Consider the following 22,372-nt stretch of genomic DNA (forward strand, 5'->3'; position numbering starts at 1 on the left):
AGAAACGTTACTCGATTTAGAAGGAACTGTCTTAGAACACATAGTACTCGTATTTCATAGCGACGCTATTTTCGTGTGAATTCGTCAATGTGTGGGAGTGAGGGATGCAGTAAAGAAGGATTAGTGGATCGGAAATGACATTGTCGTATCCCAAAAGAAAATCCTGTCACTTCCATAGAAACGTTACTCGATTTAGAAGGAATTGTCTTAGAACACATAGTATTTCATAGCGACGGAATTTCCGTGTGAATCCGTCAATGTTTGGGAGTGAGGGATGCAGTAAAGAAGGATTAGTGGATCGGAAATGTGATTGTCGTATCCCAAAAGAAAATCCTGTCGTTTCCATAGAAACGTTACTCGATTTAGAAGGAAATGTCTTAGAACACATAGTACTCGTATTTCATAGCGACGCAATTTCCGTGTGAATTCGTCAATGTGTGGGAGTGAGGGATGCAGTAGTGAAGGATTAGTGGATCGGAAATGCGATTGTCGTATCCCAAAAGAAAATCCTGTCGTTTCCATAGAAACGTTACTCGATTTAGAAGGAAATGTCTTCTAACACATAGTATTTCATAGCGACGCAATTTCCGTGTGAATTCGTCAATGTTTGGGAGTGAGGGATGCAGTAAAGAAGGATTAGTGGATCGGAAATGAGATTGTCGTATCCCAAAAGAAAATCCTGTCGTTTCCATAGAAACGTTACTCGATTTAGAAGGAAATGTCTTAGAACACATAGTATTTCATAGCGACGGAATTTCCGTGTGAATTCGTCAATGTTTGGGAGTGAGGGATGCAGTAAAGAAGGATTAGTGGATCGGAAATGTGATTGTCGTATCCCAAAAGAAAATCCTGTCGTTTCCATGGAAACGTTACTCGATTTAGAAGGTAATGTCTTAGAACACATAGTACTCGTATTTCATAGCGTCGCAATTTCCGTGTGAATTCGTCAATGTGTGGGAGTGAGGGATGCAGTAAAGAAGGATTAGTGGATCGGAAATGTGATTGTCGTATCCCAAAAGAAAATCCAGTCGTTTCCATAGAAACGTTACTCGATTTAGAAGGAAATGTCTTCTAACACATAGTATTTCATAGCGACGCAATTTCCGTGTGAATTCGTCAATGTTTGGGAGTGAGGGATGCAGTAAAGAAGGATTAGTGGATCGGAAATGAGATTGCCGTATCCCAAAAGAAAATCCTGTCGTTTCGATAGAAACGTTACTCGATTTAGAAGGAAATGTCTTAGAACACATAGTATTTCATAGCGACGGAATTTCCGTGTGAATTCGTCAATGTTTGGGAGTGAGGGATGCAGTAAAGAAGGATTAGTGGATCGGAAATGTGATTGTCGTATCCCAAAAGAAAATCCTGTCGTTTCCATAGAAACGTTACTCGATTTAGAAGGAAATGTCTCAGAACACATAGTACTCGTATTTCATAGCGACGCAATTTCCGTGTGAATTCGTCAATATGTGGGAGTGAGGGATGCAGTAAAGAAGGATTAGTGGTTAGGAAATGAGATTGTCGTATCCCAAAAGAAAATCCTGTCGTTCTCATAGAAACGTTACTCGATTTAGAAGGAAATGTCTTACAACACATAGTATTTCATAGCGACGGAATTTCCGTGTGAATTCGTCAATGAGTGGGAGTGAGGGATGCAGTAAAGAAGGATTAGTGGATCGGAAATGTGATTGTCGTATCCCAAAGGAAAAACCTGTCGTTTCCATAGAAACGTTACTCGATTTAGAAGGAAATGTCTTCTAACACATAGTACTCGTATTTCATAGCGACGCAATTTCCGTGTGAATTCGTCAATATGTGGGAGTGAGGGATGCAGTAAAGAAGGATTAGTGGATCGGAAATGTGATTGTCGTATCCCAAAAGAAAATCCTGTCGTTTCCATAGAAACGTTACTCGATTTAGAAGGAAATGTCTTCTAACACATAGTACTCGTATTTCATAGCGACGCAATTTCCGTGTGAATTCGTCAATGTGTGGGAGTGAGGGATGCAGTAAAGAAGGATTAGTGGATCGGAAATGAGATTGTCGTATCCCAAAAGAAAATCCTGTCGTTTCCATAGAAACGTTACTCGATTTAGAAGGAAATGTCTTCTAACACATAGTACTTGTATTTCATAGCGACGCAATTTCCGTGTGAATTCGACAATGTGTGGGAGTGAGGGATGCAGTAAAGAAGGATTAGTGGATCGGAAATGAGATTGTCATATCCCAAAAGAAAATCCTGTCGTTTCCATAGAAACGTTACTCGATTTAGAAGGAAATGTCTTCTAACACATAGTACTCGTATTTCATAGCGACGCAATTTCCGTGTGAATTCGTCAATGTGTGGGAGTGAGGGATGCAGTAAAGAAGGATTAGTGGATCGGAAATGAGATTGTCGTATCCCAAAAGAAAATCCTGTCGTTTCCATAGAAACGTTACTCGATTTAGAAGGAAATGTCTTCTAACACATAGTACTCGTATTTGATAGCGACGCAATTTCCGTGTGAATTCGTCAATGTGTGGGAGTGAGGGATGCAGTAAAGAAGGATTAGTGGATCGGAAATGAGATTGTCGTATCCCAAAAGAAAATCCTGTCGTTTCCATAGAAACGTTACTCGATTTAGAAGGAACTGTCTTAGAACACATAGTACTCGTATTTCATAGCGACGCAATTTCAGTGTGAATTCGTCAATGTGTGGGAGAGAGGGATGCAGTAAAGAAGGATTAGTGGTTAGGAAATGAGATTGTCGTATCCCAAAAGAAAATCCTGTCGTTTCCATAGAAACGTTACTCGATTTAGAAGGAAATGTCTCCTAACACATAGTATTCGTATTTCATAGCGACGCAATTTCCGTGTGAATTCGTCAATGTGTGGGAGTGAGGGATGCAGTAAAGAAGGATTAGTGGAACGGAAATGTGATTGTCGTATCCCAAAAGAAAATCCTGTCGTTTCCATAGAAACGTTACTCGATTTAGAAGGAATTGTCTTAGAACACATAGTACTCGTATTTCATAGCGACGCAATTTCCGTGTGAATTCGTCAATATGTGGGAGTGAGGGATGCAGTAAAGAAGGATTAGTGGATCGGAAATGAGATTGCCGTATCCCAAAAGAAATTCCTGTCGTTTCCTTAGAAACGTTACTCGATTTAGAAGGAAATGTCTTCTAACACATAGTACTCGTATTTCATAGCGACGCAATTTCCGTGTGAATTCGTCAATGTGTGGGAGTGAGGGATGCAGTAAAGAAGGATTAGTGGATCGGAAATGAGATTGTCGTATCCCAAAAGAAAATCCTGTCGTTTCCATAGAAACGTTACTCGATTTAGAAGGAAATGTCTTCTAACACATAGTACTTGTATTTCATAGCGGCGCAATTTCCGTGTGAATTCGACAATGTGTGGGAGTGAGGGATGCAGTAAAGAAGGATTAGTGGATCGGAAATGAGATTGTCGTATCCCAAAAGGAAATCCTGTCGTTTCCATAGAAACGTTACTCGACTTAGAAGGAAATGTCTTCTAACACATAGTACTCGTATTTCATAGCGACGCAATTTCCGTGTGAATTCGTCAATGTGTGGGAGTGAGGGATGCAGTAAAGAAGGATTAGTGGATCGGAAATGAGATTGTCGTATCCCAAAAGAAAATCCTGTCGTTTCCATAGAAACGTTACTCGATTTAGAAGGAAATGTCTTCTAACACATAGTACTCGTATTTGATAGCGACGCAATTTCCGTGTGAATTCGTCAATGTGTGGGAGTGAGGGATGCAGTAAAGAAGGATTAGTGGATCGGAAATGAGATTGTCGTATCCCAAAAGAAAATCCTGTCGTTTCCATAGAAACGTTACTCGATTTAGAAGGAAATGTCTTCTAACACATAGTACTCGTATTTGATAGCGACGCAATTTCCGTGTGAATTCGTCAATGTGTGGGAGTGAGGGATGCAGTAAAGAAGGATTAGTGGATCGGAAATGTGATTGTCGTATCCCAAAAGAAAATCCAGTCGTTTCCATAGAAACGTTACTCGATTTAGAAGGAAATGTCTTCTAACACATAGTATTTCATAGCGACGCAATTTCCGTGTGAATTCGTCAATGTTTGGGAGTGAGGGATGCAGTAAAGAAGGATTAGTGGATCGGAAATGAGATTGCCGTATCCCAAAAGAAAATCCTGTCGTTTCGATAGAAACGTTACTCGATTTAGAAGGAAATGTCTTAGAACACATAGTATTTCATAGCGACGGAATTTCCGTGTGAATTCGTCAATGTTTGGGAGTGAGGGATGCAGTAAAGAAGGATTAGTGGATCGGAAATGTGATTGTCGTATCCCAAAAGAAAATCCTGTCGTTTCCATAGAAACGTTACTCGATTTAGAAGGAAATGTCTCAGAACACATAGTACTCGTATTTCATAGCGACGCAATTTCCGTGTGAATTCGTCAATATGTGGGAGTGAGGGATGCAGTAAAGAAGGATTAATGGTTAGGAAATGAGATTGTCGTATCCCAAAAGAAAATCCTGTCGTTCTCATAGAAACGTTACTCGATTTAGAAGGAAATGTCTTACAACACATAGTATTTCATAGCGACGGAATTTCCGTGTGAATTCGTCAATGAGTGGGAGTGAGGGATGCAGTAAAGAAGGATTAGTGGATCGGAAATGTGATTGTCGTATCCCAAAAGAAAATCCTGTCGTTTCCATAGAAACGTTACTCGATTTAGAAGGAAATGTCTTAGAACACATAGTACTCGTATTTCATAGCGACGGAATTTCCGTGTGAATTCGTCAATGTGTGGGAGTGAGGGATGCAGTAAAGAAGGATTAGTGGATCGGAAATGAGATTGTCGTATCCCAAAAGAAAATCCTGTCGTTTCCATAGAAACGTTACTCGATTTAGAAGGAATGTCTTAGAACACATAGTACTCGTATTTCATAGCGACGCAATTTCCGTGTGAAGTCGTCAATGTGTGGGAGTGAGGGATGCAGTAAAGAAGGATTAGTGGATCGGAAATGTGATTGTCGTATCCCAAAGGAAAAACCTGTCGTTTCCATAGAAACGTTACTCGATTTAGAAGGAAATGTCTTCTAACACATAGTACTCGTATTTCATAGCGACGCAATTTCCGTGTGAATTCGTCAATATGTGGGAGTGAGGGATGCAGTAAAGAAGGATTAGTGGATCGGAAATGTGATTGTCGTATCCCAAAAGAAAATCCTGTCGTTTCCATAGAAACGTTACTCGATTTAGAAGGAAATGTCTTCTAACACATAGTACTCGTATTTCATAGCGACGCAATTTCCGTGTGAATTCGTCAATGTGTGGGAGTGAGGGATGCAGTAAAGAAGGATTAGTGGATCGGAAATGAGATTGTCGTATCCCAAAAGAAAATCCTGTCGTTTCCATAGAAACGTTACTCGATTTAGAAGGAAATGTCTTCTAACACATAGTACTTGTATTTCATAGCGACGCAATTTCCGTGTGAATTCGACAATGTGTGGGAGTGAGGGATGCAGTAAAGAAGGATTAGTGGATCGGAAATGAGATTGTCGTATCCCAAAAGAAAATCCTGTCGTTTCCATAGAAACGTTACTCGATTTAGAAGGAAATGTCTTCTAACACATAGTACTCGTATTTCATAGCGACGCAATTTCCGTGTGAATTCGTCAATGTGTGGGAGTGAGGGATGCAGTAAAGAAGGATTAGTGGATCGGAAATGAGATTGTCGTATCCCAAAAGAAAATCCTGTCGTTTCCATAGAAACGTTACTCGATTTAGAAGGAAATGTCTTCTAACACATAGTACTCGTATTTGATAGCGACGCAATTTCCGTGTGAATTCGTCAATGTGTGGGAGTGAGGGATGCAGTAAAGAAGGATTAGTGGATCGGAAATGAGATTGTCGTATCCCAAAAGAAAATCCTGTCGTTTCCATAGAAACGTTACTCGATTTAGAAGGAACTGTCTTAGAACACATAGTACTCGTATTTCATAGCGACGCAATTTCAGTGTGAATTCGTCAATGTGTGGGAGAGAGGGATGCAGTAAAGAAGGATTAGTGGTTAGGAAATGAGATTGTCGTATCCCAAAAGAAAATCCTGTCGTTTCCATAGAAACGTTACTCGATTTAGAAGGAAATGTCTCCTAACACATAGTATTCGTATTTCATAGCGACGCAATTTCCGTGTGAATTCGTCAATGTGTGGGAGTGAGGGATGCAGTAAAGAAGGATTAGTGGAACGGAAATGTGATTGTCGTATCCCAAAAGAAAATCCTGTCGTTTCCATAGAAACGTTACTCGATTTAGAAGGAAATGTCTTCTAACACATAGTACTCGTATTTCATAGCGACGGAATTTCCGTGTGAATTCGTCAATGTGTGGGAGTGAGGGATGCAGTAAAGAAGGATCAGTGGATCGGAAATGAGATTGTCGTATCCCAAAAGAAAATCCTGTCGTTTCCATAGAAACGTTACTCGATTTAGAAGGAATTGTCTTAGAACACATAGTACTCGTATTTCATAGCGACGCAATTTCCGTGTGAATTCGTCAATATGTGGGAGTGAGGGATGCAGTAAAGAAGGATTAGTGGATCGGAAATGAGATTGCCGTATCCCAAAAGAAAATCCTGTCGTTTCCTTAGAAACGTTACTCGATTTAGAAGGAAATGTCTTCTAACACATAGTACTCGTATTTCATAGCGACGCAATTTCCGTGTGAATTCGTCAATGTGTGGGAGTGAGGGATGCAGTAAAGAAGGATTAGTGGATCGGAAATGAGGTTGTCGTATCCCAAAAGAAAATCCTGTCGTTTCCATAGAAACGTTACTCGATTTAGAAGGAAATGTCTTCTAACACATAGTACTTGTATTTCATAGCGGCGCAATTTCCGTGTGAATTCGACAATGTGTGGGAGTGAGGGATGCAGTAAAGAAGGATTAGTGGATCGGAAATGAGATTGTCGTATCCCAAAAGGAAATCCTGTCGTTTCCATAGAAACGTTACTCGATTTAGAAGGAAATGTCTTCTAACACATAGTACTCGTATTTCATAGCGACGCAATTTCCGTGTGAATTCGTCAATGTGTGGGAGTGAGGGATGCAGTAAAGAAGGATTAGTGGATCGGAAATGAGATTGTCGTATCCCAAAAGAAAATCCTGTCGTTTCCATAGAAACGTTACTCGATTTAGAAGGAAATGTCTTCTAACACATAGTACTCGTATTTGATAGCGACGCAATTTCCGTGTGAATTCGTCAATGTGTGGGAGTGAGGGATGCAGTAAAGAAGGATTAGTGGATCGGAAATGAGATTGTCGTATCCCAAAAGAAAATCCTGTCGTTTCCATAGAAACGTTACTCGATTTAGAAGGAATTGTCTTAGAACACATAGTACTCGTATTTCATAGCGACGCAATTTCAGTGTGAATTCGTCAATGTGTGGGAGAGAGGGATGCAGTAAAGAAGGATTAGTGGTTAGGAAATGAGATTGTCGTATCCCAAAAGAAAATCCTGTCGTTTCCATAGAAACGTTACTCGATTTAGAAGGAAATGTCTCCTAACACATAGTATTCGTATTTCATAGCGACGCAATTTCCGTGTGAATTCGTCAATGTGTGGGAGTGAGGGATGCAGTAAAGAAGGATTAGTGGAACGGAAATGTGATTGTCGTATCCCAAAAGAAAATCCTGTCGTTTCCATAGAAACGTTACTCGATTTAGAAGGAAATGTCTTCTAACACATAGTACTCGTATTTCATAGCGACGGAATTTCCGTGTGAATTCGTCAATGTGTGGGAGTGAGGGATGCAGTAAAGAAGGATTAGTGGATCGGAAATGAGATTGTCGTATCCCAAAAGAAAGTCCTGTCGTTTCCATAGAAACGTTACTCGATTTAGAAGGAATTGTCTTAGAACACATAGTACTCGTATTTCATAGCGACGCAATTTCCGTGTGAATTCGTCAATGTGTGGGAGTGAGGGATGCAGTAAAGAAGGATTAGTGGATCGGAAATGTGATTGTCGTATCCCAAAAGAAAATCCTGTCGTTTCCATAGAAACGTTACTCGATTTAGAAGGAAATGTCTTCTAACACATAGTACTCGTATTTCATAGCGACGCAATTTCCGTGTGAATTCGTCAATGTGTGGGAGTGAGGGATGCAGTAAAGAAGGATTAGTGGATCGGAAATGATATTGTCGTATCCCAAAAGAAAATCCTGTCGGCTCCATAGACACGTTACTCGATTTAGAAGGAAATGTCTTCTAACACATAGAACTCGTATTTCATAGCGACGCAATTTCCGTGTGAATTCGTCAATGTGTGGGAGTGAGGGATGCAGTAAAGAAGGATTAGTGGATCGGAAATGAGATTGTCGTATCCCAAAAGGAAATCCTGTCGTTTCCATAGAAACGTTACTCGATTTAGAAGGAAATGTCTTCTAACACATAGTACTCGTATTTCATAGCGACGCAATTTCCGTGTGAATTCGTCAATGTGTGGGAGTGAGGGATGCAGTAAAGAAGGATTAGTGGATCGGAAATGAGATTGTCGTATCCCAAAAGAAAATCCTGTCGTTTCCATAGAAACGTTACTCGATTTAGAAGGAAATGTCTTCTAACACATAGTACTCGTATTTGATAGCGACGCAATTTCCGTGTGAATTCGTCAATGTGTGGGAGTGAGGGATGCAGTAAAGAAGGATTAGTGGATCGGAAATGAGATTGTCGTATCCCAAAAGAAAATCCTGTCGTTTCCATAGAAACGTTACTCGATTTAGAAGGAAATGTCTTCTAACACATAGTACTCGTATTTGATAGCGACGCAATTTCCGTGTGAATTCGTCAATGTGTGGGAGTGAGGGATGCAGTAAAGAAGGATTAGTGGATCGGAAATGTGATTGTCGTATCCCAAAAGAAAATCCAGTCGTTTCCATAGAAACGTTACTCGATTTAGAAGGAAATGTCTTCTAACACATAGTATTTCATAGCGACGCAATTTCCGTGTGAATTCGTCAATGTTTGGGAGTGAGGGATGCAGTAAAGAAGCATTAGTGGATCGGAAATGAGATTGCCGTATCCCAAAAGAAAATCCTGTCGTTTCGATAGAAACGTTACTCGATTTAGAAGGAAATGTCTTAGAACACATAGTATTTCATAGCGACGGAATTTCCGTGTGAATTCGTCAATGTTTGGGAGTGAGGGATGCAGTAAAGAAGGATTAGTGAATCGGAAATGTGATTGTCGTATCCCAAAAGAAAATCCTGTCGTTTCCATAGAAATGTTACTCGATTTAGAAGGAAATGTCTCAGAACACATAGTACTCGTATTTCATAGCGAAGCAATTTCCGTGTGAATTCGTCAATATGTGGGAGTGAGGGATGCAGTAAAGAAGGATTAGTGGTTAGGAAATGAGATTGTCGTATCCCAAAAGAAAATCCTGTCGTTCTCATAGAAACGTTACTCGATTTAGAAGGAAATGTCTTACAACACATAGTATTTCATAGCGACGGAATTTCCGTGTGAATTCGTCAATGAGTGGGAGCGAGGGATGCAGTAAAGAAGGATTAGTGGATCGGAAATGTGATTGTCGTATCCCAAAAGAAAATCCTGTCGTTTCCATAGAAACGTTACTCGATTTAGAAGGAAATGTCTTAGAACACATAGTACTCGTATTTCATAGCGACGGAATTTCCGTGTGAATTCGTCAATGTGTGGGAGTGAGGGATGCAGTAAAGAAGGATTAGTGGATCGGAAATGAGATTGTCGTATCCCAAAAGAAAATCCTGTCGTTTCCATAGAAACGTTACTCGATTTAGAAGGAATGTCTTAGAACACATAGTACTCGTATTTCATAGCGACGCAATTTCCGTGTGAAGTCGTCAATGTGTGGGAGTGAGGGATGCAGTAAAGAAGGATTAGTGGATCGGAAATGTGATTGTCGTATCCCAAAGGAAAAACCTGTCGTTTCCATAGAAACGTTACTCGATTTAGAAGGAAATGTCTTCTAACACATAGTACTCGTATTTCATAGCGACGCAATTTCCGTGTGAATTCGTCAATATGTGGGAGTGAGGGATGCAGTAAAGAAGGATTAGTGGATCGGAAATGTGATTGTCGTATCCCAAAAGAAAATCCTGTCGTTTCCATAGAAACGTTACTCGATTTAGAAGGAAATGTCTTCTAACACATAGTACTCGTATTTCATAGCGACGCAATTTCCGTGTGAATTCGACAATGTGTGGGAGTGAGGGATGCAGTAAAGAAGGATTAGTGGATCGGAAATGAGATTGTCGTATCCCAAAAGAAAATCCTGTCGTTTCCATAGAAACGTTACTCGATTTAGAAGGAAATGTCTTCTAACACATAGTACTTGTATTTCATAGCGACGCAATTTCCGTGTGAATTCGACAATGTGTGGGAGTGAGGGATGCAGTAAAGAAGGATTAGTGGATCGGAAATGAGATTGTCGTATCCCAAAAGAAAATCCTGTCGTTTCCATAGAAACGTTACTCGATTTAGAAGGAAATGTCTTCTAACACATAGTACTCGTATTTCATAGCGACGCAATTTCCGTGTGAATTCGTCAATGTGTGGGAGTGAGGGATGCAGTAAAGAAGGATTAGTGGATCGGAAATGAGATTGTCGTATCCCAAAAGAAAATCCTGTCGTTTCCATAGAAACGTTACTCGATTTAGAAGGAAATGTCTTCTAACACATAGTACTCGTATTTGATAGCGACGCAATTTCCGTGTGAATTCGTCAATGTGTGGGAGTGAGGGATGCAGTAAAGAAGGATTAGTGGATCGGAAATGAGATTGCCGTATCCCAAAAGAAAATCCTGTCGTTTCGATAGAAACGTTACTCGATTTAGAAGGAAATGTCTTAGAACACATAGTATTTCATAGCGACGGAATTTCCGTGTGAATTCGTCAATGTTTGGGAGTGAGGGATGCAGTAAAGAAGGATTAGTGAATCGGAAATGTGATTGTCGTATCCCAAAAGAAAATCCTGTCGTTTCCATAGAAACGTTACTCGATTTAGAAGGAAATGTCTCAGAACACATAGTACTCGTATTTCATAGCGAAGCAATTTCCGTGTGAATTCGTCAATATGTGGGAGTGAGGGATGCAGTAAAGAAGGATTAGTGGTTAGGAAATGAGATTGTCGTATCCCAAAAGAAAATCCTGTCGTTCTCATAGAAACGTTACTCGATTTAGAAGGAAATGTCTTACAACACATAGTATTTCATAGCGACGGAATTTCCGTGTGAATTCGTCAATGAGTGGGAGCGAGGGATGCAGTAAAGAAGGATTAGTGGATCGGAAATGTGATTGTCGTATCCCAAAAGAAAATCCTGTCGTTTCCATAGAAACGTTACTCGATTTAGAAGGAAATGTCTTAGAACACATAGTACTCGTATTTCATAGCGACGGAATTTCCGTGTGAATTCGTCAATGTGTGGGAGTGAGGGATGCAGTAAAGAAGGATTAGTGGATCGGAAATGAGATTGTCGTATCCCAAAAGAAAATCCTGTCGTTTCCATAGAAACGTTACTCGATTTAGAAGGAATGTCTTAGAACACATAGTACTCGTATTTCATAGCGACGCAATTTCCGTGTGAAGTCGTCAATGTGTGGGAGTGAGGGATGCAGTAAAGAAGGATTAGTGGATCGGAAATGTGATTGTCGTATCCCAAAGGAAAAACCTGTCGTTTCCATAGAAACGTTACTCGATTTAGAAGGAAATGTCTTCTAACACATAGTACTCGTATTTCATAGCGACGCAATTTCCGTGTGAATTCGTCAATATGTGGGAGTGAGGGATGCAGTAAAGAAGGATTAGTGGATCGGAAATGTGATTGTCGTATCCCAAAAGAAAATCCTGTCGTTTCCATAGAAACGTTACTCGATTTAGAAGGAAATGTCTTCTAACACATAGTACTCGTATTTCATAGCGACGCAATTTCCGTGTGAATTCGTCAATGTGTGGGAGTGAGGGATGCAGTAAAGAAGGATTAGTGGATCGGAAATGAGATTGTCGTATCCCAAAAGAAAATCCTGTCGTTTCCATAGAAACGTTACTCGATTTAGAAGGAAATGTCTTCTAACACATAGTACTTGTATTTCATAGCGACGCAATTTCCGTGTGAATTCGACAATGTGTGGGAGTGAGGGATGCAGTAAAGAAGGATTAGTGGATCGGAAATGAGATTGTCGTATCCCAAAAGAAAATCCTGTCGTTTCCATAGAAACGTTACTCGATTTAGAAGGAAATGTCTTCTAACACATAGTACTCGTATTTCATAGCGACGCAATTTCCGTGTGAATTCGTCAATGTGTGGGAGTGAGGGATGCAGTAAAGAAGGATTAGTGGATCGGAAATGAGATTGTCGTATCCCAAAAGAAAATCCTGTCGTTTCCATAGAAACGTTACTCGATTTAGAAGGAAATGTCTTCTAACACATAGTACTCGTATTTGATAGCGACGCAATTTCCGTGTGAATTCGTCAATGTGTGGGAGTGAGGGATGCAGTAAAGAAGGATTAGTGGATCGGAAATGAGATTGTCGTATCCCAAAAGAAAATCCTGTCGTTTCCATAGAAACGTTACTCGATTTAGAAGGAACTGTCTTAGAACACATAGTACTCGTATTTCATAGCGACGCAATTTCAGTGTGAATTCGTCAATGTGTGGGAGAGAGGGATGCAGTAAAGAAGGATTAGTGGTTAGGAAATGAGATTGTCGTATCCCAAAAGAAAATCCTGTCGTTTCCATAGAAACGTTACTCGATTTAGAAGGAAATGTCTCCTAACACATAGTATTCGTATTTCATAGCGACGCAATTTCCGTGTGAATTCGTCAATGTGTGGGAGTGAGGGATGCAGTAAAGAAGGATTAGTGGAACGGAAATGTGATTGTCGTATCCCAAAAGAAAATCCTGTCGTTTCCATAGAAACGTTACTCGATTTAGAAGGAAATGTCTTCTAACACATAGTACTCGTATTTCATAGCGACGGAATTTCCGTGTGAATTCGTCAATGTGTGGGAGTGAGGGATGCAGTAAAGAAGGATCAGTGGATCGGAAATGAGATTGTCGTATCCCAAAAGAAAATCCTGTCGTTTCCATAGAAACGTTACTCGATTTAGAAGGAATTGTCTTAGAACACATAGTACTCGTATTTCATAGCGACGCAATTTCCGTGTGAATTCGTCAATATGTGGGAGTGAGGGATGCAGTATAGAAGGATTAGTGGATCGGAAATGAGATTGCCGTATCCCAAAAGAAAATCCTGTCGTTTCCTTAGAAACGTTACTCGATTTAGAAGGAAATGTCTTCTAACACATAGTACTCGTATTTCATAGCGACGCAATTTCCGTGTGAATTCGTCAATGTGTGGGAGTGAGGGATGCAGTAAAGAAGGATTAGTGGATCGGAAATGAGATTGTCGTATCCCAAAAGAAAATCCTGTCGTTTCCATAGAAACGTTACTCGATTTAGAAGGAAATGTCTTCTAACACATAGTACTTGTATTTCATAGCGGCGCAATTTCCGTGTGAATTCGACAATGTGTGGGAGTGAGGGATGCAGTAAAGAAGGATTAGTGGATCGGAAATGAGATTGTCGTATCCCAAAAGGAAATCCTGTCGTTTCCATAGAAACGTTACTCGATTTAGAAGGAAATGTCTTCTAACACATAGTACTCGTATTTCATAGCGACGCAATTTCCGTGTGAATTCGTCAATGTGTGGGAGTGAGGGATGCAGTAAAGAAGGATTAGTGGATCGGAAATGAGATTGTCGTATCCCAAAAGAAAATCCTGTCGTTTCCATAGAAACGTTACTCGATTTAGAAGGAAATGTCTTCTAACACATAGTACTCGTATTTGATAGCGACGCAATTTCCGTGTGAATTCGTCAATGTGTGGGAGTGAGGGATGCAGTAAAGAAGGATTAGTGGATCGGAAATGAGATTGTCGTATCCCAAAAGAAAATCCTGTCGTTTCCATAGAAACGTTACTCGATTTAGAAGGAATTGTCTTAGAACACATAGTACTCGTATTTCATAGCGACGCAATTTCAGTGTGAATTCGTCAATGTGTGGGAGAGAGGGATGCAGTAAAGAAGGATTAGTGGTTAGGAAATGAGATTGTCGTATCCCAAAAGAAAATCCTGTCGTTTCCATAGAAACGTTACTCGATTTAGAAGGAAATGTCTCCTAACACATAGTATTCGTATTTCATAGCGACGCAATTTCCGTGTGAATTCGTCAATGTGTGGGAGTGAGGGATGCAGTAAAGAAGGATTAGTGGAACGGAAATGTGATTGTCGTATCCCAAAAGAAAATCCTGTCGTTTCCATAGAAACGTTACTCGATTTAGAAGGAAATGTCTTCTAACACATAGTACTCGTATTTCATAGCGACGGAATTTCCGTGTGAATTCGTCAATGTGTGGGAGTGAGGGATGCAGTAAAGAAGGATTAGTGGATCGGAAATGAGATTATCGTATCCCAAAAGAAAGTCCTGTCGTTTCCATAGAAACGTTACTCGATTTAGAAGGAATTGTCTTAGAACACATAGTACTCGTATTTCATAGCGACGCAATTTCCGTGTGAATTCGTCAATGTGTGGGAGTGAGGGATGCAGTAAAGAAGGATTAGTGGATCGGAAATGTGATTGTCGTATCCCAAAAGAAAATCCTGTCGTTTCCATAGAAACGTTACTCGATTTAGAAGGAAATGTCTTCTAACACATAGTACTCGTATTTCATAGCGACGCAATTTCCGTGTCAATTCGTCAATGTGTGGGAGTGAGGGATGCAGTAAAGAAGGATTAGTGGATCGGAAATGAGATTGTCGTATCCCAAAAGAAAATCCTGTCGGCTCCATAGACACGTTACTCGATTTAGAAGGAAATGTCTTCTAACACATAGAACTCGTATTTCATAGCGACGCAATTTCCGTGTGAATTCGTCAATGTGTGGGAGTGAGGGATGCAGTAAAGAAGGATTAGTGGATCGGAAATGAGATTGTCGTATCCCAAAAGAAAATCCTGTCGTTTCCATAAAAACGTTACTCGATTTAGAAGGAAATGTCTTCTAACACATAGTACTCGTATTTCATAGCGACGCAATTTCCGTGTGAATTCGTCAATGTGTGGCAGTGAGGGATGCAGTAAAGAAGGATTAGTGGATCGAAAATGAGATTGTTGTATCCCAAAAGAATATCCTGTCGTTTCCATAGAAACGTTACTCGATTTAGAAGGAAATGTCTTCTAACACATAGTACTCGTATTTGATAGCGACGCAATTTCCGTGTGAATTCGTCAATGTGTGGGAGTGAGGGATGCAGTAAAGAAGGATTAGTGGATCGGAAATGAGATTGTCGTATCCCAAAGGAAAATCCTGTCGTTTCCATAGAAACGTTACTCGATTTAGAAGGAAATGTCTTCTAACACATAGTACTCGTATTTCATAGCGAAGCAATTTCCGTGTGAATTCGTCAATGTGTGGGAGTGAGGGATGCAGTAAAGAAGGATTAGTGGATCGGAAATGAGATTGTCGTATCCCAAAAGAAAATCCTGTCGTTTCCATAGAAACGTTACTCGATTTAGAAGGAATTGTATTAGAACACATAGTACTCGTATTTCATAGCGAGGCAATTTTCGTGTGAATTCGTCAATGTGTGGGAGTGAGGGATGCAGTAAAGAAGGATGAGTGGTTAGGAAATGAGATTGTCGTATCCCAAAAGAAAATCCTGTCGTTTCCATAGAAACGTTACTCGATTTAGAAGGAAATGTCTTAGAACACATAGTACTGGTATTTCATAGCGACGCAATTTCCGTGTGAATTCGTCAATGTGTGGGAGTGAGGGATGCAGTAAAGAAGGATTAGTGGATCGGAAATGTGATTGTCGTATCCCAAAAGAAAATCCTGTCGTTTCCATAGAAACGTTACTCGATTTAGAAGGAAATGTCTTAGAACACATAGTATTTCATAGCGACGGAATTTCCGTGTGAATTCGTCAATGGGTGGGAGTGAGGGATGCAGTAAAGAAGGATTAGTGGTTAGGAAATGAGATTGTCGTATCCCAAAAGAAGATCCTGTCGTTTCCATAGAAACGTTACTCGATTTAGAAGGAATTGTTTTAGAACACATAGTACTCGTATTTCATAGCGACGCAATTCTCGTGTGAATTCGTCAATGTGTGGGAGTGAGGGATGCAGTAAAGAAGGATGAGTGGTTAGGAAATGAGAATGTCGTATCCCAAAAGAAAATCCTGTCGTTTCCATAGAAACGTTACTCGAATTAGAAGGAAATGTCTTCTAACACATAGTACTCGTATTTCATAGCGACGCAATTTCCGTGTGAATTCGTCAATGTGTGGAGTGAGGGATGCAGTAAAGAAGGATTAGTGGATCGGAAATGAGATTGTCGTATCCCAAAAGAAAATCCTGTCGTTTCCATAGAAACGTTACTCAATTTGGAAGGAATTGTCTTAGAACACATAGTACTCGTAGTCCATAGCGACGCAATTTCCGTGTGTATTCGTCAATGTGTGGGAGTGAGGGATGCAGTAAAGACGGATTAGTGGTTAGGAAATGAGATTGTCGTATCCCAAAAGAAAATCCTGTCGTTTCCAAAGAAACGTTACTCGATTTACAAGGAAATGTCTTCTAACACATAGTACTTGTATTTGATAGCGCCGCAATTTCCGTGTGAATTCGTCAATGTGTGGGAGTGAGGGATGCAGTAAAGAAGGATTAGTGGATCGGAAATGTGATTGTCGTATCCCAAAAGAAAATCCTGTCGTTTCCATAGAAACGTTACTCGATTTAGAAGGAAATGTCTTCTAACACATAGTACTCGTATTTCATAGCGACGCAAATTCCGTGTGAATTCGTCAATGTGTGGGAGTGTGGGATGCAGTAAAGAAGGATTAGTGGATCGGAAATGAGATTGTCGTATCCCAAAAGAGAATCCTGTCGTTTCCATAGAAACGTTACTCGATATAGAAGGAAATGTCTTCTAACACATAGTACTCGTATTTCATAGCGACGCAATTTCCGTGTGAATTCGTCAATGTGTGGGAGTGAGGGATGCAGTAAAGAAGGATTAGTGGATCGGAATGTGATTGTCTTATCCCAAAAGAAAATCCTGTCGTTTCCATAGAAACGTTACTCTATTTAGAAGGAAATGTCATCTAACACATAGTACTTGTATTTCATAGCGACGCAATTTCCGTGTGAATTCGTCAATGTGTGGGAGTGAGGGATGCAGTAAAGAAGGATTAGTGGATCGGAAATGTGATTGTCGTATCCCAAAAGAAAATCCTGTCGTTTCCATAGAAACGTTACTCGAATTAGAAGGAAATGTCTTCTGCCACATAGTACTCGTATTTCATAGCGACGCAATTTCCGTGTGAATTCGTCAATGTGTGGAGTGAGGGATGCAGTAAAGAAGGTTTAGTGGATCGGAAATGAGATTGTCGTATCCCAAAAGAAAATCCTGTCGTTTCCATAGAAACGTTACTCGATTTAGAAGGAATTGTCTTAGAGCACATAGTACTCGTAGTCCATAGCGACGCAATTTCCGTGTGAATTCGTCAATGTGTGGGAGTGAGGGATGCAGTAAAGAAGGATTAGTGGTTAGGAAATGAGATTGTCGTATCCCAAAAGAAAATCCTGTCGTTTCCATAGAAACGTTACTCGATTTACAAGGAAATGTCTTCTAACACATAGTACTCTTATTTCATAGCGACGCAATTTCCGAGTGAATTCGTCAATGTGTGGGAGTGAGGGATGCAGTAAAGAAGGATTAGTGGATCGGAAATGTGATTGTCGTATCCCAAAAGAAAATCCTGTCGTTTCCATAGAAACGTTACTCGAATTAGAAGGAAATGTCTTCTAACACATAGTACTCGTATTTCATAGCGACGCAATTTCCGTGTGAATTCGTCAATGTGTGGAGTGAGGGATGCAGTAAAGAAGGATTAGTGGATCGGAAATGAGATTGTCGTATCCCAAAAGAAAATCCTGTCGTTTCCATAGAAACGTTACTCGATTTGGAAGGAATTGTCTTAGAACACATAGTACTCGTAGTCCATAGCGACGCAATTTCCGTGTGTATTCGTCAATGTGTGGGAGTGAGGGATGCAGTAAAGAAGGATTAGTGGTTAGGAAATGAGATTGTCGTATCCCAAAAGAAAATCCTGTCGTTTCCATAGAAACGTTACTCGATTTACAAGGAAATGTCTTCTAACACATAGTACTCGTATTTGATAGCGCCGCAATTTCCGTGTGAATTCGTCAATGTGTGGGAGTGAGGGATGCAGTAAAGAAGGATTAGTGGATCGGAAATGTGATTGTCGTATCCCAAAAGAAAATCCTGTCGTTTCCATAGAAACGTTACTCGATTTAGAAGGAAATGTCTTCTAACACATAGTACTCGTATTTCATAGCGATGCAAATTCCGTGTGAATTCGTCAATGTGTGGGAGTGTGGGATGCAGTAAAGAAGGATTAGTGGATCGGAAATGAGATTGTCGTATCCCAAAAGAGAATCCTGTCGTTTCCATAGAAACGTTACTCGATATAGAAGGAAATGTCTTCTAACACATAGTACTCGTATTTGATAGCGACGCAATTTCCGTGTGAATTCGTCAATGTGTGGGAGTGAGGGATGCAGTAAAGAAGGATTAGTGGATCGGAATGTGATTGTCTTATCCCAAAAGAAAATCCTGTCGTTTCCATAGAAACGTTACTCTATTTAGAAGGAAATGTCATCTAACACATAGTACTCGTATTTCATAGCGACGCAATTTCCGTGTGAATTCGTCAATGTGTGGGAGTGAGGGATGCAGTAAAGAAGGATTAGTGGTTAGGAAATGACATTGTCGTATCCCAAAAGTAAATCCTGTCGTTTCCATAGAAACGTTACTCGATTTAGAAGGAATTGTTCTAGAACACATAGTACTCGTATTTCATAGCGACGCAAATTCCGTGTGAATTCGTCAATGTGTGGGAGTGAGGGATGCAGTAAAGAAGGATTAGTGGTTAGGAAATGAGATTGTCGTATCCCAAAAGAAAATCCTGTCGTTTCCATAGAAACGTTACTCGATTTCGAAGGAAATGTCTTAGAACACATAGTATTTCATAGCGACGGAATTTCCGTGTGAATTCGTCAATGTTTGGGAGTGAGGGATGCAGTAAAGAAGTATTAGTGGATCGGAAATGAGATCGTCGTATCCCAAAATAAAATCTTGTCGTTTCCATAGAAACTTTACTCGATTTAGAAGGAAATGTCTTCTAACACATAGTACTCGTATTTCATAGCGACGCAATTTCCGTGTGAATTCGTCAATGTGTGGCAGTGAGGGATGCAGTAAAGAAGGTTTAGTGGATCGGAAATGAGATTGTCGTATCCCAAAAGAAAATCCTGTCGTTTCCATAGAAACGTTACTCGATTTAGAAGGAAATGTCTTCTAACACATAGTACTCGTATTTCATAGCGACGCAATTTCCGTGTGAATTCGTCAATGTGTGGTAGTGAGGGATGCAGTAAAGAAGGATTAGTGGATCGGAAATGTGATTGTCGTATCCCAAAAGAAAATCCTGTCGTTTCCATAGAAACGTTACTCGATTTAGAAGGAAATGTCTTCTAACACATAGTACTCGTATTTCATAGCGACGCAATTTCCGTGTGAATTCGTCAATGTGTGGGAGTGAGGGATGCAGTAAAGAAGGATTAGTGGATCGGAAATGAGATTGTCGTATCCCAGAAGAAAATCCTGTCGTTTCCATAGAAACGTTACTCGATTTAGAAGGAAATGTCTTCTAACACATAGTACTCGTATTTCATAGCGACGCAATTTCCGTGTGAATTCGTCAATGTGTGGCAGTGAGGGATGCAGTAAAGAAGGTTTAGTGGATCGGAAATGAGATTGTCGTATCCCAAAAGAAAATCCTCTCGTTTCCATAGAAACGTTACTCGATTTAGAAGGAAATGTCTTCTAACACATGTTACTCGTATTTGATAGCGACGCAATTTCCGTGTGAATTCGTCAATGTGTGGGAGTGAGGGATGCAGTAAAGAAGGATTAGTGGATCGGAAATGAGATTGTCGTATCCCAAAGGAAAATCCTGTCGTTTCCATAGGAACGTGACTCGATTTAGAAGGAAATGTCTTCTAACACATAGTACTCGTATTTCATAGCGAAGCAATTTCCGTGTGAATTCGTCAATGTGTGGGAGTGAGGGCTGCAGTAAGGAAGGATTAGTGGATTGGAAATGAGATTCTCGTATCCCAAATGAAAATCCGGTCGTTTCCATAGAAACGTTACTCGATTTAGAAGGAAATGTCTTCTAACACATAGTACTCGTATTTCATAGCGACGCAATTTCCGGGTGAATTCGTCAATGTGTGGGAGTGAGGGATACAGTAAAGAAGGATTAGTGGATCGGAAATGAGATTGGCGTATCCCAAAAGAAAATCCTGTCGTTTCCATAGGAATGTTACTCGATTTAGAAGGAATTGTCTTAGAACACATAGTACTCGTATTTCATAGCGACGCAATTTCCGTGTGAATTCGTCAATGTGTGGGAGTGAGGGATGCAGTAAAGAAGGATTAGTGGTTAGGAAATGAGATTGTCGTATCCCAAAAGAAAATCCTGTCGTTTCCATAGAAACGTTACTCGATTTAGAAGGAAATGTCTTCTAACACATAATACTCGTATTTCATAGCGACGCAATTATCGTGTGAATTCGTCAATGTGTGGGAGTGAGGGATGCAGTAAAGAAGGATGAGTGGTTAGGAAATGAGATTGTCGTATCCCAAAAGAAAATCCTGTCGTTTCCATAAAAAAGTTACTCGATTTAGAAGGAAATGTCTTCTAACACATAGTACTCGCATTTCATAGCGACGCAATTTCCGAGTGAATTCGTCAATGTGTGGGAGTGAGGGATGCAGTAAAGAAGGATTAGTGGATCGGAAATGTGATTGTCGTATCCCAAAAGAAAATCCTGTCGTTTCCATAGAAACGTTACTCGAATTAGAAGGAAATGTCTTCTAACACATAGTACTCGTATTTCATAGCGACGCAATTTCCGTGTGAATTCGTCAATGTGTGGAGTGAGGGATGCAGTAAAGAAGGATTAGTGGATCGGAAATGAGATTGTCGTATCCCAAAAGAAAATCCTGTCGATTCCATAGAAACGTTACTCGATTTAGAAGGAATTGTCTTAGAACACATAGTACTCGTAGTCCATAGCGACGCAATTTCCGTGTGAATTCGTCAATGTGTGGGAGTGAGGGATGCAGTAAAGAAGGATTAGTGGTTAGGAAATGAGATTGTCGTATCCCAAAAGAAAATCCTGTCGTTTCCATAGAAACGTTACTCGATTTACAAGGAAAAGTCTTCTAACACATAGTACTCGTATTTGATAGCGACGCAATTTCCGTGTGAATTCGTCAATGTGTGGGAGTGAGGGATGCAGTAAAGAAGGATTAGTGGATCGGAAATGTGATTGTCGTATCGCAAAAGAAAATCCTGTCGTTTCCATACAAACGTTACTCGATTTAGAAGGAAATGTCTTCTAACACATAGTACTCGTATTTCATAGCGACGCAATTTCCGTGTGAATTCGTCAATGTGTGGGAGTGAGGGATGCAGTAAAGAAGGATTAGTGGATCGGAAATGAGATTGTCGTATCCCAAAAGATAATCCTGTCGTTTACATAGAAACGTTACTCGATTTAGAAGGAAATGTCTTCTAACACATAGTACTCGTATTTCATAGCGACGCAATTTCCGTGTGTTCGTCAATGTGTGTTAGTGAGGGATGCAGTAAAGAAGGATTAGTGGATCGGAAATGTGATTGTCTTATCCCAAAAGAAAATCCTGTCGTTTCCATAGAAACGTTACTCAATTTAGAAGGAAATGTCATCTAACACATAGTACTCGAATTTCATAGCGACGCAATTTCCGTGTGAATTCGTCAATGTGTGGGAGTGAGGGATGCAGTAAAGAAGGATTAGTGGATCGGAAATGAGATTGTCGTATCCCAAAAGAAAATCCTGTCGTTTCCATAGAAACGTTACTCGATTTAGAAGGAATTGTCTTGGAACACATAGTACTCGTATTTCATAGCGACGCAATTTCCGTGTGAATTCGTCAATGTGTGGGAGTGAGGGATGCAGTAAAGAAGGATTAGTGGTTAGGAAATGAGATTGTCGTATCCCAAAAGAAAATCCTTTCGTTTCCATAGAAACGTTACTCGATTTAGAAGGAAATGTCTTAGAACACATAGTATTTCATAGCGACGGAATTTCCGTGTGAATTCGTCAATGTGTGGGAGTGAGGGATGCAGTAAAGAAGGATTAGTGGATCGGA

Source organism: Schistocerca piceifrons, chromosome 5, assembly GCF_021461385.2.
Source record: "Schistocerca piceifrons isolate TAMUIC-IGC-003096 chromosome 5, iqSchPice1.1, whole genome shotgun sequence".
NCBI classification, from domain to species: Eukaryota; Metazoa; Arthropoda; class Insecta; order Orthoptera; family Acrididae; genus Schistocerca; species Schistocerca piceifrons.